Genomic DNA, 26,699 nt, shown 5'->3' on the forward strand with positions numbered 1-26,699 from the left:
CCAGTTCCCAAAGACACATTCAATTACATTGAGTAGGAGAAACAACAACCTGTCAGAAAGCAGTCCCATCTAAAGTGCTGACTCTTTCTGAAAGCACATGGCCAGGTAAAATGACCTAAGATGGTGCATACACACCAATATTACAACTAAAAAAATACACTTTCTGGTTGGGGAATGAAATTTTATATGGTAGAGTAAATTATTTGCAGTGTAAACAGTGTAATTTAGAAATAAAAACTACATCATAAAAATCATGACAGAATCCCTTTAAACTGAACATAACAGCAGATTTTCTTTTTTCTTTTTTTGAGCACAGTTTCTCCCCATTATATGTTATGTTTGTGAACTATGGTCTTGTATATTATAACAAAAGACTGTGCGACTATAGTATCCTTATGGGAAGCAGAAGCTTTTATCCTCTCTACACGGCTATCGGGGACATTATTGCTGCAACACCTAATGCTTAACTAAAAGCCCATTTTTCATAATAACGTTTTCCATCAAGTTAGGGCACCAATTAAACAAAAATCTTACATTTTCACGAGGTAGAAGATATACGGTCCTCTCAATGTTCTTCACACTAACACAGCAGCTGACATATGCATCAGCTGACTCGATCCAAACTTTTCCAAATAAATAGACTACTCCTACAGATGAGAGAAATAAGTCAAATTATAGAAACTCCTCCACAAAACACAAGAATTATGTTCTATCAGCGATAAATATGATAATCCGGCATTGCACTATTGAATACATTTGTTTTTACTCTGTCTCTTACCTGGCTGACTGTACTGGTCTTCATAGGCATCTAGCCAATAAAACCTAAAAACTTGACTCCCATCTGCACCAGTAACCAAGGGTAGGTGGCTTGAATCTACCTGAATTTCAGTGGTCATTGGTTCAGCCTCATCAATTTGATCCCAACAAGACTCATTTAAAGTAGTAGAAGTTCTGAAATTAAAACAAAGTGCATAAACTTGAACCTGTATGTGTGCATATATGCCACCGCTGCCAAAAAAAAGCTTCAAAGTAAATGACATACAGTATATACAATGAAACCGCGATTTTAAGTACCCTGATTTTATGTTTTCCCGCATTTTACATTTTTTATTTGTGGTCCCACCAGTTTATAATGCAATGGGTGCATTTCCCCGATTTTAAGTAATGTTTTCCCAGATTTTACATCAACATTTTCCTCTATGAATGTTATTTTTTTTTTTTTTAAACAAAGAGGTTTAAAATACGAACCAGATGTATATTTTGCCATGATTCTGCCTGTAAATGCTCAATTCCAATGAGTCTGCCCCTTATACAGTCCTGCACCAATCACTAATTGCTTTAGGTTGTGTATGTGACTGACAGAGAGACCTTGCACATGCCCCCCATAGTGTAACATTAACACGTCAATGTTAACCCTTGTTATTAACACAGTAAATATTGTATCTCAAAGTGTTAAAAACTTCTGTGCTTATATCCTTTCAGTACTTAAAGAAAAAGTTGCCTGATTTTACATTTTTCCGGATTTTACATAATGTTTTCCTGGTCCCCTGAAAACCGTTAAGTTGGGGGTTCAACTGAATGAATTCCCATTTACCAATGTTTTTCTATTAGCAATAACAAGTTAATCTAGATGTTACTTTTTAACTAATTAAAAAGGCTCGATGAAGCACATTTTACCTAACAATGAAAAAAAAATAAGATACAGCCTCACAGATGTTAAAAGGCTAGTGATGAACAGGTTTCATACATACATGAATGAACTTTCTTCCTCTTTAATATTTTCCTCTTTCACACACTAAATGCTTTGTGCTTGTGTCTTGATTGTGCTAGAATCAACTGGAGTTATTTCCACATTGTCTTCATCCATGGGCTCATCAAAATCTCCATCATCAAACTCAACCATTCCCGAATCCTCTTCTAAAAGAGATTAAATCACAAACCCAAAAATTCTACTTTTTATTTCACCAAAACCAACTTTATACAAGGCAACATGCCATTAATTTAGTAACACGCCACAGCAGTAGGTGCGGTTCCTTAGCATCAGCCACACAATTTCCATTGATGGCCTTAAAACTAGGAATGCACTGAATCCAGGATTTGGCATTTTTCAGCAGGATTCGGGCCAAATCCTTCTGCTCGGCCGAACCTAATCAAAATCCTAATTTGCATATGTAAATTAGGAGTAGGGAGGGTAATCACGTGACTTTTTGTCACAAAACAAGTAAAAAATGTTTCCCCTCCCCGTCCATAATTTGCATATGCAAATTAGGGTTTGGATTCGGTTCGGTATTAGGCCGAATCATTTGTGTAGGATTCGGGGGTTGGGCTGAATCCAAAATAGTGAATTCAGTGCATCCCTACTTAAAACTAAGGTCACACTACAATATTTGTCTGCTTTGTCACCGATTCTTTTCCCTGAAGCAGGTGCTATATCGAAACTCTGACGAGACTCCTGCTATAGCCTAAACTTCAGTGATCCCCAGCCAGTAGCTCGTGAGCAACATGTTGCTCTCCAACCCCTTAGATATTGCTCTCAGTGGCCTCTAAGAAGGTGTTTATTTTCGAATTCCAGGCAAGTTTTGGCTGCATAAAAACCAGGTGTACTGACAAACAGCTCCTATGTGGATTGATTTACATTGAGGCTCTACCAAATAGCCAATCACAGCCTTTATTGGCACCCCAAGAAAATTGTTAATGCTAGTGTTGCTCCCCAACTCCTTTTACTTCTGAATGTTACTCACAGGTACAAAAGGTTGGAGATCCCTGGCCTAAAGGGTAACTAAACAAAACGGATGGTATATGTTTGAGTCAGGTGTTTTATGAATAACTGCCAATTCTTCATCTTATACAAGAACACCTCAACAGTCTCCCACAAAGGAATCTGAAAAGGCTTTCATGGAATAGTAAACTTTATTTTATCTTTGTAGTCTTGTTTTATTATTAATGCATAATTATTTCTAGAATTACCTTTTACTTGAGCTTCCACTTTCAAAGGACCAACAGCAGAAGAAATCAACTCAGCCTTAGGCTCTTTCTTTATTTGCCGGGGTACAGAAGCCTTTGATTGTGCAGCAGGATGCCCAGGCTTGGTTACAGCTGGTAATTTTTTCACACTTGCAGATAAAACCTTAAAAAAAAAAATAAAAATAAAAAAAATAAAATGCTCTGTCAAGGCTAAACGTTAATACTACTCAATTCCTACTATTTTACGGATAACTTTTCAGATTATGTGGATTCTTTGGATGTTCAAATTAGGGTTCGGGTTTGCATTAGGTAAACTGCGGAGTATTCAGTTGAACTGAAATATGATGGATTTGGTAAATCCCTATATAAAACACCTTTAGTAGAACAATAGATGCTACATAATTCAGCACGAGGTACAAATCAGGCACATTAGTTAAAAAAAAAGTGCACAATGACTGGTTTACATCAGTTATCAACTCCTATTGCTATACAAAGAAAAATGTAAATTCCATTTTTTTTTTTGTTGAGAAAATAGGATTTTTTGATACTCACCGTTAAATCCTTTTCTCTGTTGTCGATAGGGGGACACAGGGACTCTTGGGGTTAAGCTCCACCCTCTAGGAGGCAGGACACTTAGAACTGATTTGCAGGGGGGCGTGTCCGGGACTCCGTCTTAACCCCACACTGCCATAATCCCTCAGTTTGTACCAAAGAGACTGCTGAAAAAAGGGATTATAATATAACAATTTACAACTTGCAGAACAGGTAAAACAGGAAAAACTTTCCCATGGACCATAGGTCAACTTTCGCTCAGGGTTGGGAAGCCCTGTGTCCCCCTATCTACAACAGAGAAAAGGATTTAACGGTGAGTATCAAAAAATCCTATTTTCTCTGCCGTCCCAGGGGGACACAAAGACTCTTGGGGACTTAAAGCAGTCCCAGAACAGCAGGGCGGGAGCGAATTAGAATTGAACACGTTACTGCACAACAGTGTGCAGTACCTTGCGGCCAAAAGCGGCCTCAGCTGAGGAAAACGTGTCAAGGCTGTAGAATTTGGTGAATGTATGTACTGAGGACCAGGTGGCCGCTCTGCAAATCTGATCCAAGGAAGCAGAGTTACGCCATGCCCAGGAAGGTCCCAGTGACCTCGTGGAATGTGCTCGAACATTCTCCGGTGGAGGCCTGTTTTTGTGTTTTTGGATAGATAGGACTGACGAATTGTCTCTCTGATCCACCGTGCAATAGAAGCCTTGGAGGCAGCCATGCCTTTTCGTGGTCCGGAAGGAACTACAAATAAGGACTGAGAGCGTCTGAAGGATTTGGATCGTTCTATATACCAGCGAAGAGCTCTAACCACGTCCAATTTGTGCAGACGTCGCTCCTTCACATTCTTGGGATCCGGACAAAGGGAAGGAACCACAATCTCCTGATTGATATGGAAGGCAGAAACGACCTTGGGAAGAAAGGATGGGACAGTGCGCAGTACCGCCTTATCTCTGTGGAAGACCAGAAGGGATGGATCACGCGATAATGCGCCGATTTCTGAAACTCTTCTGGCTGAAGAAATTGCCACAAGGAATACCACCTTCCAGGTAAGCCACTTTTCAGAGATCACTCCTAAGGGTTCGAAGGGAGGATCCAGCAGAGACTCCAGCACCAGATTAAGATCCCACCCTGGGAGTGGAGGACGGAAGGGAGGAACAATGCGTGCCACTCCCTGTAAGAATGTTCGAATGGTATTGTCCATGGCCAGACGTGATTGCAGTAAAACGGACAGCGCTGAGACTTGCACTTTCAAGGAACTTAGCTTCAGGTCGGACTGAAGTCCCTTCTGGAGAAATGACAGAATCCTTGGGACGTTGAGATCCAAAAAGGGGAGGTCTGCGGTTTTGCACCAGTCCCAATATTTCCGCCAGACTCGGTGGTAAGCTCTGGAAGAGGTAGGTTTCCGAGATTTGAGCAGCGTAGCGATAACTTCTTCAGTTATGCCTTGTCGTCTCCAGATGGTTGCTTCAACAGCCAACCCGTCAAAGCAAAGAGACCCGGGTTGTGGTGGAGAATGGGACCCTGCTGCAGTAGGTCAGGTCTGTGAGTGAGGCGAAATGGTCGGTCTATCGCCATCTCCCAAAGATCTGAAAACCAGGTTCTTCTGGGCCAGTATGGCGCTATCACGATGACTGTGCTCTGTGACTGTCTGATCTTCTTCAGCACTCGAGGTAGCATGGGAAGAGGGGGAAATACATAGGCCAGGTTGAAGCACCAGTGTTGAGTCATGGCGTCCACTCCCGTCGCTATCGGGTCCCGGTAACGAGCAAAGAATTGGGGCACTTTGCGATTGGCTCTGGTTGCCATGAGGTCGATTTGGGGGAGACCCCATCTTGTCACCAACTCCGCAAATGATTCCGGATGGAGTTCCCATTCGCTCGGATCCAGCTGGTTTCTGGAGAGGAAATCCGCTTTTGTGTTTGACACCCCTGAGATGTGAATGGCGGATAGTCTTACCGATCTGAACTCCGCCCAATTCAGAATTAGTTGAACTTCCGCCAGGGCTGCCCTGCTGCGGGTTCCCCCTTGTCTGTTTATGTATGCGACGGTGGTGGAGTTGTCGCTTTGTACTCGGACAGACTTGGCTTGAAGCTGGCGAGACCAGTGAGTGAGAGCTAGACATACCGCCCGAAGCTCCAGTATGTTTATGGGTAGTTTGGTTTCTTCAAGGGACCATGGACCTTGCACAGATAGGTTGTCCCATGTTGCTCCCCAACCTAGGAGACTTGCGTCGGTTGTGATCACAGTCCAGTCTGGAATTGCCCAAGATTGTCCCATGGCTAGATGTTCTTGTCGCAGCCACCAGGTGAGGGAGTGTTTTGTTGTGCTTAGGAGAGAGAACGTTTGAGAGAAAGACCCTCCCTTCCACCCTGATAGAATGTTGGCTTGTAGAGGGCGAAGGTGTATCTGGGCGAAGGGGACCGCCTCGATAGATGAGACCATCAGTCCTAGAACTCTCATTGCAGAGTGAACTGTGGGACGTCGGGTGTGGAGAAGCAGGTTGACCTGGTTTCTGATTTTTAACTGCTTGTCCCGAGGTAGGATCACCCTTTGAGTTAGGGTGTTGAACTCCAGACCCAGAAATATCATCTGGTGACTGGGCCGTAGGTTGGACTTGTCCCAATTGATAGTCCAGCCGAAACTCTGGAGAAGAGATATGGCTTGTTGAAGGCTTTGTTTGCTCTGTGTTTCTGTCCTGGCCTTGATGAGTAGATCGTCCAGGTAAGGTGTCACCGAAATTCCCTGAAGTCTCATTGTTGCTGCAGAGACTGCCATCAGTTTGGTGAAGACTCTGGGAGCTGAGGACAGGCCGAACGGCAGTGCCACAAACTGGTAATGGTGATTCTTGAAGGCAAATCTCAGAAAACGATAATGTGGAGGCCAAATCGGAACATGGAGGTAAGCATCCTTGATGTCCAGGGACATCAGTAGCAAACCCGGGTCCATCCCCCGGATAACTGAACGCAGTGTTTCCATTTTGAATCGTACAGACCGAATGTGCCTGTTGAGGAGTTTGAGGTCTAGGACTGGTCTGAATGATCCGTCTCTCTTGGGTACTAGAAACAGATTGGAGTAGAACCCCGAGAATGTCTCTGAATGAGGAACAGGAACGATGACTCCGTTTTGTTCCATGTTGGAAATGCAGCTGTAAAAGGCTTGGGCTTTGTTGGGGTTGGAAGGGACCCGGGACATGATGAACTTCCGGGGGGGGGGGGGGCGAAGAGAAGTCGAGATGGTAACCGTCGGCTATGATCTCGTTGACCCAGGCGTCCGAGGAATAGTGGTTCCATACCTCCCGGAATCGTAGCAGTCTGCCCCCTATTGGTTGCTGAGATTCCGGGGGGGGGGGGTGACCCGTCATGCGGAGGTTGATTTATCTCCCTGGGGCTTGTTGTGGAACTTGTTGGACTTCCACGTTGGTCGACCTTTGTCGTTTGTCTTTGAACTGAAGTGGGAATGCTGTGGTGAATTATGTCGCCTGGTGAATCGTCCTCCTGGGGGACAAAAAAACTTCCCACGTCTGGGATAGGAGGTGGTTTTACTCTTGGTTTGAGGGAGAAAGGTGCTCTTTCCTCCCGTGGCTTGTGAGATGATTTTCTCCAATTCCTCACCAAAGAGACGTTGTCCCTTGAAGGGTAAGGAAGTGAGAGACTTCTTTGAGCTCAGGTCAGCTGTCCAGTTCTTTAGCCAAAGAGTTCTGCGAGCAGCCACCGTTAGTGCCGACGTGCGGGCAGTGATTTGCGCCGTATCTAGAGTGGCATCACATAAGTAAGCTGAAGCTTCTGCAATGGATTGTACCGTTGAAATAAGATCCGTTCTTGGGACTCCCTCTTGTATATCGTTAATTAGAGCTTCAGACCAAGCCTGTATGGCTCTGGCAACCCATGCCGAAGCGAGTGCAGGGCGTAAGGTAGAGCCGGCTGAAGAGAATGTAGATCTTAGGAAGCCCTCGAGCCTTCGGTCACTCGGGTCCTTAAAGGCTGCGGCATCCGTGACCGGAAGTGTTGTGGATTTGGAGAGACGGGAAACCGGAGCATCCACTGAGGGAGGCATTGACCATTTGTCGACCAAATCTCTGGAAAAGGGATAGGACTTAGAAAATTTTCTGGTGGCTTGAAACTTTCGTTCCGGAGAATTCCATTCTTCTTGTATAATGTTTAGCAGTTGCTCATGTGAGGGAAAACAGACAGAAGATTTTTGTTGTCTTTTGAATAGGCTCGCAGAAGCAGACTGTTGTTCTGCAGTTTGCGTGATTTTCAATACTTCGGTTACTCCCTTGATTATGTTGTCGATGTCATGCTGAACATCCCTAACCTTAGATCCATCTTCATTTTCTTCATCTGTTCCTGAGGAGACTTCAGTTGGGGGAAGTTCACCCTCAGAGTGAGAATTGTCCCCCGCTAGCGAGGATGCATCCGAGGAAGCGTAACCGCCGGTATCCCCTTTGGGACTGGAAGGTATCTTGCGTTTCCCGCTAGGCCTTTGTCCTAACTTGGCTAAGGCTTTGCCTAAATTGTCAGCAATTGAGGGGAGGCTCTGTAATGAGGCTAAGGACTGTGAGAGCTGAATAGCCCATAAGGGAGCTGGAGGGTCAGAAGTGCCAGCTACTTCGTTCTGAACCATGTCTTGTAAAGGATTCCCGGGAGGGAGTGAATTGGAAGAGTTGGTTCCCATGGGAGAAGCAGAGCCCTGTCCCTTGGAACAAGACCTGCAGATAGGCTCTCCCTGGCCCCCAGGAATTTTAGAATGGCAGTGTTTACAGGAAAAATAAGTAACCTGCGCTGCTGCTGCTGAAGCTGCTCTCCCACCAGCCCTGGGGAAAAGATCCCCTGTCTTACCTTCTGCCATGTGTTGCAGTAACTGAGGTACCTGCTGAGGAAGTATGGCAAGAGTAGGGCTGAAGACGCAGTGCTGTAATGCCCTTTGCAACCTGGATGATGATCTCCCTGGCTGAGAAAAGGCTGTGGCCCCTTTTTGTGGCCCCCCCACTCCGCTCCAATGGTAGAGGAGTGCTGCCGTTGCGCCTGTGGAGGAGCCCTGTATGCCTAATGCGGCGCGGGAGAGAGAAAATGGCGCCCGGAACGCAGATGCTTCCTGTCTAGAAAGGCGCGCTGTTAAAAATGCCGCCTGGAACGCATAGATGCGTTCCAGAGAGGGCGCGCGTAAGCAGCAAGAGGCAGACAGCTTTAACCGTCCGCCGCCGAGTGAGAGTGGGACCGGAGAGAAGAAAACTGCTGCAGAATGAGGCACACAGTAATCCCTCCTGATAACGTCTGCAGCAAGTCGTCAGACGTTACAGCCACTATACCTTAAGAGGTAGGAGGGAGAGAGTAGCATGCGCGAATGGGCCAGCATACTCACACATCCAGAGCGCCGGTAGGACCCTCTGCCCCCCCCTACAGACGGGGGGCAGGAACTGTCCTCAGGTCAGTATAGCCCAAGGGCTAGAGGAGGACCCCGGTGCTGTCCCACGAGGGAGGTAAATCGCTAAAGGGAACAGGTAGCCCTGACCCTAGGATACCCCATCTTGAACTTCTTGTCTCAGGGGGACAAGGATTGTCCCTCCTCCTAGTAAGCAGGACACTTAAAAACTGAGGGATTATGGCAGTGTGGGGTTAAGACGGAGTCCCGGACACGCCCCCCTGCAAATCAGTTCTAAGTGTCCTGCCTCCTAGAGGGTGGAGCTTAACCCCAAGAGTCCCTGTGTCCCCCTGAGACGGCAGAGAAAATGGAGAAGCATCTGCTCTTCTACAATTAGAGCCACAATTATCAAGGGTTGAATTTTGAATTCATTTGAGGTTTTTTTTTTAAATTACCATAAATTTGAAATTTGACCAATTGAAAATTATTAATAAAATCACATTTTTCCAACTTGGACAAATTGAAACAACCTGAAAACTTGAATCAGGTTCAAATCGAATTTGATCAAACTTGAGTTTTTTCTCTGAAAATATCTCCAAATTGTTCCCTGCACCTCTCCTATTGACTTAAACAGTAATTCTGCAGGTTGTAGGTGGCGAATAGCCGAATTTTAATTTTTTAAAGGGCCAGAGTATGATAAATCTCGAAAATTTTTATTTTAGCTTGTCAATAGCAGCAATGAGCCAGGACTTCAAACTTGTCACAGGGGGTCACCATCTTGGAAAGTGTCTGCGACACTCGCATGCTCAGTGGGCTCTCAGCAGCTGTTGAGAAGCTAAGCTTAGGGGTTGTTGCAAATTATCAAGCAGAAAATAAGGTTTATCTGTAATATAAGCTGATGCTACAGGGCCGATTATTAAATTCTGATGCTAGATGCACTGGTTTCTGTGCTGCCATGTAGTAATTATCTGTATTAATTACTAATCAGCCTTATATTGTGACATTTCTATTCTATGTGTACTGTATATTGTGAGTGGGTCCCTCAGCTCAGTAAGTGACAGCAGCACAGAGCATGTGCAGTGAATCAGCAGAAAATAACACAGGGAGCTACTGGGGCATCTTTGGAGAAACAGATCTTTACTGCTTAAGGTCTGTGGTTGCCTCGGGCTGGTACAGAAGCACAAAACATATTGTACAACATTTCTAGTTACTTCTATAGTTTTCTTTCCTTTAAACATGTATATCTTGAGTGAATGCATATTTAAACTAACATCTTACCTTTGGGGCTGTAGGTGGTACTGAGAAAGGGTTTAAAGGAGATCCTGCAAGTTTCTTCTTCTTTAGTGTAATTATTGGTGGTGGTGTTATAGGAACAGCCTAAAGAGCACAATTGCCAAGTTAAAGACACAAATAAAACAAAATACAGATTTTGTGCTGATAAAGTACACATTTGTCTATAAAAGTGTAACAATTATATTAATTACCTGCGACTTCAAATCTTGCAATAAATCGCCAAGCAAATCATCTTTTGACAAATCCACAGCTTTCTGCACAACACACAAAAATAATGCGTATTATACATATGACCAAAGATAATGAATGAAAAGTCATACATTCAGAATGCAATTCAACCATACCATATATAGGACAGGGAAACAATCCTTTTCAAAAAAACAACTTGTATCAGCAAGAGTGGGATCATATGGTCATTTTACTCACATCTGTTGTCTTTTTCACAGCACTGGCCATAAACATGGACTTGATATTATTTGGCTTGGACACCGATGACTTTTTTACATTCGTTTAGTCTTTGGGTGCTCCCTTAGCGCCTTTACCTGTGAATAAGAGAACACAATAATAAGGAATAAGGAGTATATGATAGACCTGCACATGTAGTATATTAAATAAAATGAAATTGCTTTCCTCCTACTCAGGGCCAGTGCTCCTCTCTCTCTGAGCCCCAATCATCCCCTACATCGATGTAGGGGAGCATTCAGTGCAGAACTTTTATACTATTTCTGTACCTTGAGTGCACCCAGGAGATGCCTGGGACATAAAACTAATGGCAGGGCAGTGCTCTCTTTTGCCAGCTACTAGCCACTTAAAATGATAAAATTTAGGCTCACAGTAAACAAACAGCATTTACCTGAATCAGCAAGGGCATTGTCTTCTAAGTCATCATCAAAAATCTCTCTTCCATCTTCTACGTAGCCAGTCCCATCTATGGCATAGAGAAGAAAAATTTTAGTTTACATTAGATAATCAACCCATATATACCAATACAGGTATGGGACCGTTTATCCAGAATGCTTGGGACCTGAGGTTTTCTGGATAATGGATCTTTCTGTAATTTGGATCTTTGTACCTTAAAGGAGAACGAAATTCCCTGGGCGCAAAAACCCTCCCCTGTGTTGCCCCCCCCGGCCTACCTGTCCCCCCGGGCCAGGCTTGAGTGTGAATTTTTAAAAATGTTTCCTTTTTCTCGGTAATAAAACAGTAACTTGTACTTGATCTAAACTAAGATATAATTATTATAGGAGGCAAAACCAGCCTATTGGGTTTATTTAATATTTAAATGATTTTCTAGTAGACTTAAAAGAGAAGGAAACCCCCCTGGGCGCAAAAATCCCTCCCCTGTGTTGCCCCCCCTCCCTCTTCCACCCTGGCCTATTTTTGCGCCCAGGGGGTTTCATTCTCCTTTAAGTCTACTAGAAAATCATTTAAATGTTAAATAAACCCAATAGGCTGGTTTTACCTCCAATAATAATTATATCTTAGTTTAGATCAAGTACAAGGTACTGTTTTATTATTACCGAGAAAAAGGAAACATTTTTAAAAATTTGGACTACTTGGATAAAATGTAGTAATAATTCGGAACTTTCTGGATAACTGGTTTCCGGATAAGGCAGGGGCCCCCAAACTTTTTTGGCCCCGGGACCGGTGGAGGGGGTCGGGGCGCCAATCCTGGAGCGCCGGCGTCCAATTTTGCCGCTAGGCTTGGAAGCCCAGTTGAAGACTGTGCATGGCCCGGTGCTTGGGACCCCTGGGATAAGGGATCCTATACTGTACAGGTTTAGAGACAGCATCAGCTACAGGGGTCATTTCCAAACAAATCATTTGCACTACCATAAATCCATTTTAGAAATACAGTGTAAATTATTAAGCAAGCTAGAAAATGAAACAAAAATTAAATTTACAAACATTAAAAAAAAAAAATCAAAACATTTGTTTTCATTTGAAGGGGTTTAACTTGGTGGAGCTTTGTATTTTTTTTTTTTTTTCAAATCAAATTAACTATGTAAAACAACACATTCTTAGCCCCCAACACGCCCCATGCATTGGACCAATACTTATAACCGCTCATTTGATCACTAAACTTGCCAGGCTTGAGTGTGAATGAGTGGGGCTGCCATGCTTTTGTCAGCCTTTTAAAGGACCAGTAACATAAAAAAAAAATGTTTAAAAATTCGTTAGTGCACAACGAAAAATAAACACTAAGACAAAAGAAACTTTTAAATAGCAAAGCCTTTATTAAAAAATAACTTACAGAATGTCCACTTCCTGTCTGCTTCAGAAACGACGAAAAGGCGACCATCCATCCTGCAACAATCAATTTCTTCTCCCTGGCTAGTCACCGACAGGCATCGCTTTCATTCACCTGCTGCTGTGTGTCTGTGGCTGCTGCTCCCGCTGTTTGCCCATGACTGGCTGCTGACACTGCTCCCTGCGCTGACTCTGCCAAGCCGTCCCTTTCCCATGGTCCGAGCGCAGGCGGCACTTCAGTACTGGTTGCGGCGTAAAAACACTCAGCGCCAGGCTGATGCAACAGTGACTCATTGGCCGCAGAAAGCTTTGCGCACTCATTGGCGCAGCAGCTGCACATGAATCGCCGGCACCGGCGGGACCCAACCTCTCAGCTTCATGGCAGTTGGGGCAGTCACAGGTGGTAGCGCCGAGCTGCGGACTGCCCGGGCCTCCACCACTCCCTGCCCCAGCCGCTACCCCTCCGCTTCCTGCACTACGCCGCCACCAGTACTGAAGTGTCGCCTGCGCTCGGACCATGGGAAAGGGACGGCTTGGCAGAGTTAGCGCAGGGAGCAGTGTCAGCAGCCAGTCATGGGCAAACAGCGGGAGCAGCAGCCACAGACACACAGCAGCAGGTGAATGAAAGCGATGCCTGTCAGTGACTAGCCAGGGAGAAGAAGTTGATCGTTGCAGGATGGATGGTCGCCTTTTCCCCGTTTCTGAAGCAGACAGGAAGTGGACATTCTGTAAGTTATTTTTTAATAAAGGCTTTGCTATTTAAAAGTTTCTTTTGTCTTAGTGTTTATTTTTCGTTGTGCACTAACGAATTTTTAAACATTTTTTTTTATGTTACTGGTCCTTTAAACAGAAAATATACCACTGAATATTGCAGGTATCTATAAAAATATATTACATTAAATATCCCATATATAAAACACTCATTTAAATGCAGCGGTTTTCATTAAAAGATAGTTTTCATGTAGTATGTGCCATTGGATAATACCATTTAGAAAAATGCCATTCACAGTCTTGTTTGTATAAGGCACTTTGCTCACACAAAATCCAAGGGCACAAATACATCACATCAGCCTATGAATAGAGACAGTTCTGTCATACTTCTTTCTGTTACAGTTAGAGGGGTGGTTCACCTTTAAATTAACTTTTATAGAATGGCCAATTCTAATCAACTTTTCAAATAGTCTTTATTTTTTTATAGTTTTATAGTTATTTGCCTTTTTTAGATGACCCCATCTAAAAACAAATGCTCCGTAAAGCTATACATTTTAATGTTATTGCTACTTTTTATTACTCATCTTTCTCTTCAGGCCTTTCGTATTCATATTCCAGTCTCTTATTGAAATCAGTGTGTAGTTGCTAGGCTAATCTGAATCCTGGCAACCCTGCAAACTGGAGAGTTGCTGAATAAAAAGCTAAATAACCAGGAACCACAAATAAACAATGAAACCCAATTGCAAATTGTCTCAGAATATCACTTTCTACATCATACTAAAAGTTATTTTGAAGATGAAGATCCAAATTATTATCCTGAGGTGCCTAAGGCATAGAGGAGGGGCAGACCATATTTGATTGACAGCTGAGATTTTTAAATGAACTTAGAACAGCTATGAATGCTTTATTAAAAAATAGAAATTGGATTTCATGTTTAATTTGAAAAGGACTTTTATTATACAGCTTTTTGTGTCTGGGTGACAGGTCCACTTTAAGCATTTTATTTTTTTGTAACTACACAATTACAAGATATTGTTCAGCAACCAAACAATTGGTCTTCAGGAGTACATCCTATTTCTACTCCTCATTTTAGGTAAAGACAATATCCACTAGACAGTGTTAAAAAAATCCTTATCTTTAGAGATCATTGAAGCATACCTCCCAAAATTTTGGAAACAGAAAGAGGGAAAAAAAGATTTGCCACGTGGAGCCAATTAAGTTAGAAACTATATATATATTTTTCTGGCTGTTCAGTGCAGTAGATCAAACATTTCAGTACTTATCCGGGACTGTGGTTTGAGCTGTGAAAAGCGGGACTGTCCCGCTCAAAACAGGACAGTTGGGAGGTATGCTGAAGAAGAGACCAAATTTCTGTTGTAAAAAGGTGGATAACTAAAGAATCTGATGGAAAAAAAAGACTGAAAAATGTACAAACAAAGAAAAAAAGTTGAACACATTTGCCTGGTAGATACACAACAGCAGGGCACAACTAATGGTTAATGTTATTTTCACAATAGAACCAAGCTTAAAATCACATATTTGCTAAAGACTCCTGCTTGAAGTCTGCGCAATGTTCCTTGTTTCCCCACAATTACTAAACAATACACTAGAGGTTTAAAAGCTAAAAAATCTCAATTCCAAATGCACGAAAACCAATACAATCTGCTTTTTATGAATAATAATTGAAAGAGAAAATTGCTTTCATCCCTGCAACATAAACCTTTTCCAGATACATAATGTAAAAATCATTATAAAACTTCTGCGCTGGTGCATTACTTTCAGTATATTAAAAGGGACATCTAGAGTAAAGTAATGCAAAACTGCAATTTAGATTTCTTTATTCCATAATATTAGCAGGTATTAAACTGCGGATATCATAAAATATATCCAGAGCACCTTTCGTTGTTTGGCTGGTGTGATGATCAGGCAGAACAGCTAAATTCCCAACTTAATCGCTAGTTTCTCTTCATCCTTTATCTACTGGATTCTAAAAGTTGACCCTTTGAGTGCTTGAACTCCATTCATCAGGGAAATTGTACCCGGCTGTCCAAAGTAGACAGTGATCCGCTTGTTTAATGAGCTCTCCAAAGCCTGTATCCCAATATGTAAGGATAGATGAAGAGTCAGATGAAAGCAAACAATACGTATACCTAATTGTGGCACAGAAAAAATACCTCTCCTCACCAGAATGGACTCAAACAACTCTTGATTTTTTTTTATTTTTAGTTAACAATTAACAAATACTACAGAATCATTTCTTGTATATCCTACCAATAAAGGAGAAGGAAAGGTTAAAATTAAGGAAGCTTTAAAAGAAAGGTCTATGTAAATACACAAGGAAACTCTCAAAGTAATGCTGCTCAGAGTCCTCTGTCAAATGAAACAGCCTTCATTTCATTCTATTGTGTACACATGGGCTTCTGTATCAGACTTCCAGTTCTCAGCATAAACCTCCAGGGCTAGGGCTTGAGCATGCTCAGTTTGCTCATCTCTCCACCTCCATGCTGTAATCTGAGCCCAGAGCTATAAGTGAGCCGGGAGAAACTCAGGCAAGAAGTGATGTCACACCAAGCTAATATGGCAGCTGCTATCCTAAACAAAAAGATAGAGCTTCTAAAGCTGATTACTCATGTATAGCAAAGCATTCTGCAGAATAATATAGGGTTATAACTTGCACTATTGTGGCCAATTTATTGGTAATAAACTGCCTCAATAGCTTTCCTTCTCCTATAAATTGATTGTCTTAAAGGGGTGGTTCACCTTTAAGGTAACTTTTATTATACTATAGATCAGCCAATTCTAAGCAAATTTACAATTGGTTTTCATTATTTATTTTTTATAGTTATTTGTCTTTTCCTTCTGACTCTTTGAAGCTTTCAAATGGGCGTCGCTGTCCCCTTCTAAAAAAAACAAATGCTCTGTAAGGCTACAAATGTATTGTTACTTTTTATTACTGATCCTTCTATTCAGGCCTCTCCTGTTCATATTCCAGTCTCTCATTCAAATCAATGCATGGTTGCTGGGGTAATTTGGACCCTAGCAACCAGAATACTGAAACTGCAAACTGCAGAGCTGCTGGTTAAAAAGCTAAATAACTCAAAAACCACAAATAATAAAAAATGAAAACCAATTGCAAATTATCTCAGAATATCCCTCTACACCATACTAAAAGTTAATTTAAAGGTGAACAACCCCTTTAAGTATAGTTCCATCAAATATTTTTTTTTCCATCAGAATTTTATGCTTCGTTTGTATTTTTTTTTTTTTACATAAAAATGACAAGCATCATTTTTTTTATTTTTAAGAATGCTTTCATTGAAAATATCTGTGATACATTATGACAGCTCAGACACTGTAGTACTTTAGCGTATATAAATTGTACAATGTAGCTTCAGAACAAATATAATTAAATAAATTTACATCCGACCTAAGTCGCTGTCATTCATGTGAAAGACAATTTCCTTTTGACAAAGTGCAAAAACATTGGGATGTTTTGTCTCTTTTTGCCTTTATCTTGTTACTTGGTGGTATGTATATATTTCTGCTAATACTGTTGTATTTGATATACCAGCCTGTCTGATGTAAAAAAAAAAATTGCCATTTACTATAAAATATTTTTTTTTTAATACCACCTTTGTCTACTATGTCTCATTGAATGTGCAACCCCTCTCCATTTCTATATACCGTTTTGGGTAACTGACTGTGGGATTACCTGGGGTTATTTGCACCTCATATACCTTAAAAAAGTATTTTTTCTATTGTGAATATTGGGAGTGCCCTCCACCAAATTATTTTCACAGATGTATTAATAGTCTAATAGTAAATTCGAATTATCTTTTTTTTTTGTTTTTTTTTGTGTCAACATTCACACATTCGAATTTTAACTTTTAAAACCAAACGAGTTAATTTTCAAGTCAATGGCAGAGGTCCGTTGAAACATTTGAATAAGTTAATTGCCTTCCTGACATTCAATTATTTTAGAAGGGAAAACGATTCGAATTTGGTTTGAATTTTGGGGTCGGGACTATTCGATCTAATATTACACATTCTAATTTTTTCTTAAATAACCTCCCATTCAATTTGTGAGTATATTGGAATTTATTAGAGTAAAAAAAATACACATAAATTTGACCTCTGGTAAATCTGCCCATAAGCATAATAGATAATTCTAAGTGTGAGAGGGGGAGAAGTAAGAGAACTTGGCCAATTCGGAGAACACCTCAATCAACATCCTCCAGCTCTATCCATGGACCCCAAACCTTTCAAATTTCTGTGGGCAGCAACTCCTCATGTACGTTAGTTTCTATAGTGGCATTGCTTTGCGAATAAGTTCCTCCCATATCTTCAGAGAAGGGCTCCAGCAATATTCCATGCCCATGCTTTGGTCTTTTTAGCATACATAAATCACATACTTTATGTGAAAAAAAGAATGACGTTAATCAAATAAAATCTAAAAGGGAATCTATATGGTTTCAACAGGTACTCACCATCATCTACTATCAACCATCATCCTGACGGTCACGGACAAGCTTAGAGTATTCTGCTTCATCAACCTCTTCATAAATGCTGGACACTTGCTCCACCTAATAAAGTGTAACCAAAAAATAAATAAATTAAAAAAAGGAATGTTATACTGGTTATGTGCAAAGACTCTCAGTGCTCAATCAGTATATGGTTTCAACCAAAAGGACCACCATCAACATACCAAAGGAATAATGCTAAATAGTACTGGCTGTTCATCTCTATATAATTGTGCTTATAGAACTAAATAGGTAATTAGAAAGAGAACACCTTTACACAAATTACAATGAAGTGGAGTAACATCAAAATGTGTAACAATATATAGTGGTGTATTTGTAGATTGTGAAAGGGAATGTACACATTGTACATTGAGTGCATTAGTAGAGGTAAAAAAATCTTTGCAATTAACGTAATTTCCACGGAACAGGTTTTTGTACCAAAAAAAAGCAGTTTTTAGGTGCCAAAGTTTTTCTTCATTACAAAAGCTTGAGCAATTACATATAAGCCCCTTAAAAGGTTGGTTCACCTTTAAAGGAGAAGGAAAGCTACGGAGGCATTTTATTGCCAATAGATTAGCTGCAATAGTGCAAACTAGAATGCTATATTTTTTCTGTAGAATGTTTTACCATACCTGAGTAAACGGCTCTAGAAACTCTGTATGTTTAGGATAGGAGCTGCAGTATTAATGTGGTGTGACATCACTTCCTGCATGAGTCTCTCCCTGCTCTGGGCTCAGATTACAGTAGAGAAGGGAGGAGCAAACTGAGCATGCTCTTGCCCAGGGCAATGAGGTTTAAGCTGAAGGCAGGAAGTCTGATACAGAAGCCCATGTGTACACAATAGAAGGAAAGAAATGCAGTGTTTCTTTTGACAGGGGACTCAGAGCAGCATTACTTTGGGGGTTTACTGGTATATTTAGATGGACCTTTCTGATAAGGCTTACTTAGTTTTAACCTTTCCTTCTCCTTTAAGTTAACTTTTAGGATGTTATAAAATGGCTTATTATAAGCAACTTTTCGATAGGTCTTCATTACTATTTTTTTAAAGTTTTTGCCTTCTTCTGATTTTTCAGATTTCAAATGGGATCAAAGACCCCATCTAAAAACAAATGCTCTGTAAGGCTACAAATGTATTCTTATTGCAACTTTTTACTACTCATTTTTCTATTCAGAAACCCAATTGAAAATTGCCTCAGAATATCACTCTCTACATCATAATAAAAGTCAACTCGAAGGTGAACAACCCCTTTCATGTTGACGTTTTTATACCTATTAATAAATGGTAACGGAAAAAGAAAAAGACAAAAAATCTTTTAGCAACAAACATGAAACACAAGAATGCAGTTATTTCGAGTCAGAAACCATTTTGGGTATCTGGGGTCGGAGTCACCAAAACTGACTCCTAATAACTTTAAATACAAGCAGTGAAAATAATCAAATTAGATTTAATAACTTCTATGAAGGAAGATTTGGCATAATATACTCAAATACTTCAGTTAATTTTGGATTATATTTAACAGTTACTCTACAGCTATACGCTTATATTTAACTTTGATTTTGAAATCAAAAAGGCGTGGTTTATATTTTTGAGCTTTGAAAGTGATAACATGCCTTGTATGTTGTGTACTTAACTTCTACATTCAACCCTGAAAATACATCAGCATATTAATAACAGAGGAGTTGGGGTTGCCATAAAGCGAGGAGTCGAAGAAATTTTGTAGCGACTCCACAGCCCTGGTTAATTGACACTATTTTAGATCACTAATAGATACTTTTCCAAGGCACAGAAGCAGGAAGAAGTGTTGGTTCAGGAATCTGTGGAATAAAGGGTTTGATTCATTTTTAAAGTGATAATGACACCTTTGGTTCATTGATTAGATATTTTCTTTAATAGCACAAATAACTATAATCACCGGACGAAATCCATCATTTTAGTAGAATAAACTTTTGTGAACAAGCACACAACTTCCACAGATGAAGAATATTACTTTGTCCAGCAGGCAAATAATACTGTTATACTAGATGACACTTTGGTGTTTGTAAGAGCAAAACATTAGATCTTTTTGTTCAGTAATCTGCCTTTTTCTTAACTAATCAGCACTAGCAAATTTGGTTTGAGCTATGGATATATAAGAGTTCTCAGATGAGGAAACGCATAATAAAACTCCTCTCTTGCATAGCTACTCTTTTTTATGTTTCAACTCACTTCCCTTTACTTGATTACTTATGCCTTCCCTGCACCAACAATCTACTTCAGCACTGTGGGTTAATCTTGCAAGCAGTCCTAGCATGGCCTGTTCCATTCCGTTGTGCGGGGGGGGGGGGGAAGTAAACAGGCAGGCAGACAGGCAATTGACACACAAATAATCGAGCATGGAGGGAGGAATGAGTTAAAAGCACCATTATAAAAAGGAAAATGGCAGCACATAGCAGTACAGGGGATGAGTTGTATAGTGTTGTGAGGAAGCAGCAGCGCTGACATAAGCAAACTGTGAGCTCTGACCCTGTGTGATCACATAGAGGTATCAGTATAAGCCGCCAGATTGTTCTTGTCAGTCAAGTGTATATGTTGCGATTTGCAAGCCCTGATTGGCAGGGACTATTAAAACATGTATTAGCCTGGCATGCTCATAAATCAATAGTGAACTCTGTCCAACAGAAAGAGTTCAAATTGAGGGCAATGGTCTTAACGGAGAACTATTGTGAAAATGAAAATGTAATATAAGCTTCAGCATAGTGAAATCAGAAATGTTCTAAATACAATGAAATAAAAATTCTGTATTGTTTCTGAAATAATCAAGTTTATCTGCACTATTCCTCTCTTAGCATTTGTTTCTCTTCATTCTTTATTCATGCAGCAGTTGGGTGTCAGATAATCATTGACAGTTAGATCCAATGTATTTTATAGAGGGGCTTCTTTTGCCTAAAAGATGCATTAGCGTTCACTCTATTAAAATCTCCAGACATAATGTCTCTCTACATGCAGAATTTGTGCAAAAGGCATTTATTTTGTTAGATTTTGTTTGTACTGGAATCAGTTATTCGACTGAGCTCTAATACATCTACTAGGAAAGGAAGCCCCCCTATAAGATATATTGGATCTAACGGTCAATGACTATCTGACACCCAACTGCTGCATGAAGACAGGATAAAGAGAAACAGATGCTGAGAGAGGAAGTGAAGAAAGACTTTATTATTTCAGAAACCATGAAGAATATTTAATTGACTTTATTTAGAAAGTTTATTTTCAGTATGATGAAGCTTATATTAAATTTTCATTTTCACAATAGTTCTCCTTAAAGGACATACAGGTACATTGTGATGAAGAATTTATGTTATTATCCCTTTAAAAATGTATCATCATGTGGTTTATACAGTTTCCTTCCAGAAATTAAAAAATAATACAGCGGTGTAGCTAATTAGTGGAGTGGTAGAATTAGTGGATTAACTTTGATATGTGAAACATAGCAGGCCCCCACAGAGTGAAGGGGCTAAAGTACAATATCAGTGCAAAGTTTCAAGGGTGAAGTGGCCATCGGTAGCAAAAAAATATATCAGCAAAATAAAAATTCCCAGGGACACCGCCAATTTTCTAAAAGGCGTAGAGGTCAATTTGCCAGTGAAATTTGCTGTAAATTAATGTCTGACGAAGTTTGCACGAAGTGTGGTGGAGCCTTCCGAGGCAAAAATTTGCCCTTATGAGGGGATTTGAACATGCAAGTATCAAGAGATACAATTGAGCCCCTTAGAAAAAAAGATCAGGAATTAAGTAAACTAACCTCATATCTGACTTTTTCACCAGCCTTTGCTCTTTTCAAGCGTTCCAAGGCTTCCTTGCGGCCCGACTTTTCTGTTTTTTCCCGCCGTGAACGAGATGCAGCGAAACTTCCGGAGTCTGACATGTCTAAATGTAAAAACAGTGCAGCAAATGAGAGAAATCTTCTTATACTGAAAGATACTCTTCATACAATAGACTCAACGTGTACCTTGTTTCTGCCATTTCCATGGTACACATGCAAATCTAGCTACTCCATAACCTCCAAAGAATGAAAATAAATAGAGACGGTTGCCAGGTCTAATTTTCAAAACCAGCCCAAAACTAGCCAAGAGGCTCGTCAAAAGTACCACAAAAAAGTACATGTGCAGCGGAAAAAAAGGTCTCAAAAAAATTAAAATATGCCTTTTTAAAATTTTCACTCTTTCGCAAATTTTTCCATGAAGCAAAATGTCACAGCGTAACTTCTACACAAGAAGCATGCTGGGAATTGTAGTCTTATATTTAAGGGCACCTGCTGGGTACAAATGTTATCCCCAACAAATGTGCCAAGCCTGAATCTCCCAATGCATGTTGGGTAATGTAGTTTTTGTTTAACAATTTGCCAACTGCCAAGTTTAAAGGGCACCTATTGGGTAAAAATGTTATCCCCGACCAAAGGTGCGGGCTAATAGAGCCTGCATTCCAGTTGGAGATAACAGTAGTTTTTTTTAATAAAAAATGCCCGCATGCAGGTGACACAACATGGTTGCTTGCTCCGGGAGCTCCCTCTCGTTCCGGATAGCGAAGCGCTGGTGGGGGGCATTTTACACTTTACTACTACTGTTATCCCTCTATTAGCCCACACCTTTGGTTGGGGATACAATTTTTACCCAACAGGTGCCCTTTAAACTTAGTAGTTGGCAAACTGTTAAACAAAAACGACATTACCCAACATGCATAGGGAGACTCAGGCTTGGCACATTAGGGCAAGAATATCAAAAAAAACTTTGGTTGGTTTCCAAAGTACAAACCAGTCAAAGGGCCAAAAAGTAGCCCAAATCCTAAAGCTGGCCATAGACGCAAAGATCCAATCTAGGATTCGTACGACTCACGTGCGACTTTTGGACCATATGTGGAGTGCACCGACATTTATCGTACCATGCCGATCAGTCATACGGTTGATTGGACCGGTCGGCTGCCGATCGTATCTCTGCGTGTATTGACGATCTGACGATATCCATGAAAACGCTGATGGAAGTACACAACAATATCCATGACCTCTGATGGAAGTACGTAGGGCCGGTCGCAGGTTGAACATTAACACCGAACGTTCGTGGCCCTACATTATGTGACAAAACCCTTTTTCCCCAAATATGTTACTATGTAACTTAACTATATAGCTGGTTATCAAATACGGTCATCCTTTTAAGAAACATACCTGAAACTCAAGACAAATTTGAACAATAAAAATGTTTTATTTCTCACGTTACTTGTGTTTTGTTTCATACCTTGGCTACTTTGTACTTTCAAAATCCGCCTGGGATTTAAATAAGTAGCTTAATTTAGCTGAAAACAGCCAACCTGCTGCAGAAACTGCCCAACCCATAGCGTAACCCAGTGATCCCCAACCAGTAGCTTGTGAGCAATATGTTGCTCTCCGACCCCTTGGATGTTGCTCCCAGTGACCTCAAAGCAGGTGCTTATTTTTGAATCCCAGCAGGACCACCATCAGAAATCACAGGGCCCCATACGACAAAATTTCCTGGGCCCCCTGGGCTGCTCCCACCGCAAGTCCCACCTACAGGTCCGCCCCCCAACCACACAGTTAAAAAACAAAAAAATATTGGGGGCTAACGTTCCCACATGTTAATTAAAAAATAAAAAGATATTGGTGGTCAGGGCCCCCCATAAAAAAACATTTGGCAGGGCCAAAATATTGGTGGCTAGGACCCCACATGAGAAAAAAAAAACTGTGGCCAAAATTGGTGGCCAGGGCCCGTCCCCCCATTATCAGAAAATTGGTGGCCAGGTCCCCTTAAACGTCCATGCCTTCCCGAAGTCAGCAGCTCTAAGAAAGATGGGGGGCCCAGCTAATCAAATAAATGTGACGTGGCTGGGCCCCCCTTACCCTCGGGGTCCCTACAACTCTCTGCCCCCCCCATGGCTGCTCTGAATCCCAGGCTTGGAAGTGAGTTTAATTGCATAAAAACGAAGTAGAACCTCCAATAGGCTGCCAGTCCACACAGGGGCTACCAAATAGCCAATCACAGCCCTGGCACTTTTTCATGCTTGTGCTGCTCCCCAACTTTTTATGTGGCTCATGGGTAAAAAAAAAAAAAGGTTGGGGAGCCCTGGCCTAACCCATAGCTGCTCCTTATCTGATCTGCTGCAGCAAATACCCCAGTGTGTGAGTGTCAGGCACATGTCGGACACACAAGTCCCCACGCTAATGAGGCGGCAGAACACTGGATACTGTGTAAGAGTGACTAGAATTCCATCCGGCGTATGGTCCTTTCTAGGTGCAATATCTGTTGCTAAACAGGAGTCCTAGCCCAAGGAACGCTGTACTAAGAGCATTAACCCTCAGAATGATAGTTTTTAGACAGATTGTGCCTACCGCCCAACACTTCCACTTTTCGCGGGACAGTCACAGAGCGCTCGCTTAAACTTCCCGCAAGCGCCAGACAGCTAGCCCTACGTCACAAGTCTCACCTCGCGAGAGTACGGCGTCACGTATATAAGCGCGATGACGCGGAGCGTTGCTACACTTTGGCTGGAAGTTTGTAGTTGGGACGACAGGCTGCTTGTTTCCTGCTCTGTTTAGTTAAGGGATAAAGAAGCACTTGTGTTTTGTGGTGGTTGGCTATTTCAGAGTCCCCGTTCCCAATATTTGGCCGCTATTTACAAACTCATTGTTTTCTTGTCGTTAGAACACACCAGGGAACCAAGAAAAAGACAATTGTATTTTTCTTGGGGAGGGGTGCTACCAAGATCTCGAGGGCTGACCCTATAAGCTCTACTCTCATTATTTCACTTGCTCTCATTTTTCCAGCTTTTACTTATGCCAAGGCAAAAAGGAAAAAAAACTTCCTGCTTGTTACCATCAGTACCCGCTAGGCAGGGCCGTTTTAAGGGCTTGGTGGGCCCTGGGCAAAGAGTCAACTAGTGGGCCCCCCAAATTTTTGAAACCGGTCCCGCCTGCCCGTGTATCCTCCCTACATCTTTCTCCCTCCCTGTGTCCCCTCCTTCCATCTTCCTCCCTGTGAGTGTCGCTTCCCTGTGTGCGTCCCCTTCCGCCATCTTCCTCCCTCCCTGTGTCCCCTTCTGTCTTCCTCCCTGCATGTGTCACCTCCCTGTGTGCGTCCCCTTCCGCCATCTTCGTCCCTCCCTGTGTCCCCTTCTGTCTTCCTTCCTGCATGTATCGCCTCCCTGTGTGCGTCCCCTTCTTCCATCTCCCTCCCTCCCTGTGTCCCCTTCTGTCTTCCTCCCTGCATGTGTTGCCTCCCTCGCCCCATCCCCTCTATTTTTCGGCACAGTGGGCCCTGTTTAATAAAAAATAATGTTTTAAAGGAGAAGGAAACCTAGTCGGCGCAAAAACCCTCCCCCCCTCCCGTGTGTTGACCAAAAAAGTCTGCTCAGATTTTCAACTTGCGACGGACCAAATGAATAAATAAAGTTTTTATTCCTTGTTTCTTTGTATTTCTGTGTGAGGTAGAGGAACATTTAGGGACAAAACAATTGCTGACTAAGGAGACAATGGGGCAGATTCACTAAAGGACAAAGTTGCCGCTGCTAGCGAAAATTTGCCAGAAATCTAAGCTGCAGGGACATCGCCAATTCACTAACTGGTGTAGACGACAATGCGCTAGCAAAAGAGACCGTCAGTTGCGTTCATTCCCACTATATGGCCAGGCAACTTTTCACACTGACAAATGGCCTAAAGTTCAGATTTTACTGAAAGTTACCTCTTTCGTCTGAGTTTCCTTCGCTACCTTAGACCAGGCAAACTGCTGAAACGAAGCTACATCTTCCTCCATCTGATGTCAGTGACCGAAAAGTCATAAAAAGTGAAAAGAAACACTGGTGACTTTCTTTTTTTTTAAACTGGGATTGCCTTCAAAAGTCCAAACTATAAAAGATTTTTGTGTGAACATTTTTAACACATATATATATATATATATTTTAGGGTGGGCTCATGTCTTTAGAGGAGCTTTTATGTCTTTATTGATCCCCCTTTGGACATTTGGAATAAAAAATGGCGACTTCAACCATTTCCACCAACATCTGTAAAAAAGAAGTGTATACGACTATGCAAAAAGTCGCCAGCGTTCGGCGCCCAGGATGCAACTTTAAGTGACATGGAGCACTTCTTTTAAATATTAGTTGAATTGAACCTTATAATTTGACGTTTACACCCTCCAGAAGGCTCAGATTTACACGTTGGGTGCCAGCACCATTCGTCACTTCCCTTCACAGTCTGTATATATGTGTATGTGTGCACACGCATGCACATGTCCAGGGCACAGGATATTGGCGCTAGGGTGATTTCAAGAGCTAGCAATTCTTCAGCATGTCTCCAGTGTTCACAACCCATTCTGATGCAGCATGCCACCCATGGAATTCTTCCATTCCACACACTGGTGCTCAGCCACCTTTTGGTGGTTTATTGGTGGGAAAGCATTTGCAGGATATTAGTCGCCTGCCCTGCAGAAGAGGAGATTTGTCGTGGGTGACTAATCAGGTGTGCCATCACCCCTAGTTTACAAACTCAAGTTTCTGGATAAACTCATAACGTAATTTCAGTTTGGTTATCCAGTGATAACTGGTTATGACCAGACCAGACTAGTCACTCAATTAAGGTGGCCATACACAGGGAGATCCGCTTGTTTGTTGATATCGCCAAATGTGTGGATCTCTCCCCGATATGCGCACATTGAGGTGGGCAATATATGGGGCTGATCCGATCGTGGGCCCTAGGGCCCAACAATCGGCTCAGAATGGAGGCTATATGAACGGTCAACAAACAGATGCGGCCACAATCCAACAGGTTTTTTTACCCTGCCTGAACGACATCTGGCTGACTTTCATTTTGGTATATAAAATGTGTCATAAAATGTGGAGTAGATCAAAGATGGTAAAATCAGAGTGAAGCTGACCATACACGCAAAGATTTGATCGTACAAATCTTAGTTTCATGCCATTTCCAGACTGTGTGTGGATTGTCCCAACATTTTTCGTGCCATGGCAATCGGTCATTTAGTCGTTCAGACAGGTTAGAAGATTTTTGTTGGCTACCA

At 41.8% G+C, this 26,699-nt stretch overlaps 1 protein-coding gene across 1 annotated transcript in view; it reads right to left on the reverse strand.

Annotated features, from left to right (window-relative positions):
* Positions 1–24,110, reverse strand: part of LOC121400439 (DNA polymerase alpha catalytic subunit-like) — a 110,374-nt gene extending 86,264 nt beyond the window's left edge. The window contains exons 1-11 of the mRNA XM_041583546.1: positions 24,020–24,110; positions 21,425–21,549; positions 17,613–17,708; positions 11,018–11,092; positions 10,591–10,706; positions 10,356–10,418; positions 10,150–10,248; positions 2,968–3,127; positions 1,752–1,917; positions 779–951; positions 535–647 (exon numbers count right to left, since the gene is read on the reverse strand). The gene's annotated coding sequence lies outside the window, so the exon portion shown is untranslated. The remainder of the gene's footprint in view (positions 1–534; positions 648–778; positions 952–1,751; positions 1,918–2,967; positions 3,128–10,149; positions 10,249–10,355; positions 10,419–10,590; positions 10,707–11,017; positions 11,093–17,612; positions 17,709–21,424; positions 21,550–24,019) is intronic.
* Positions 24,111–26,699: the final 2,589 nt, after the last annotated feature.

Source organism: Xenopus laevis, chromosome 2S, assembly GCF_017654675.1.
Source record: "Xenopus laevis strain J_2021 chromosome 2S, Xenopus_laevis_v10.1, whole genome shotgun sequence".
Lineage (NCBI taxonomy): Eukaryota > Metazoa > Chordata > Amphibia > Anura > Pipidae > Xenopus > Xenopus laevis.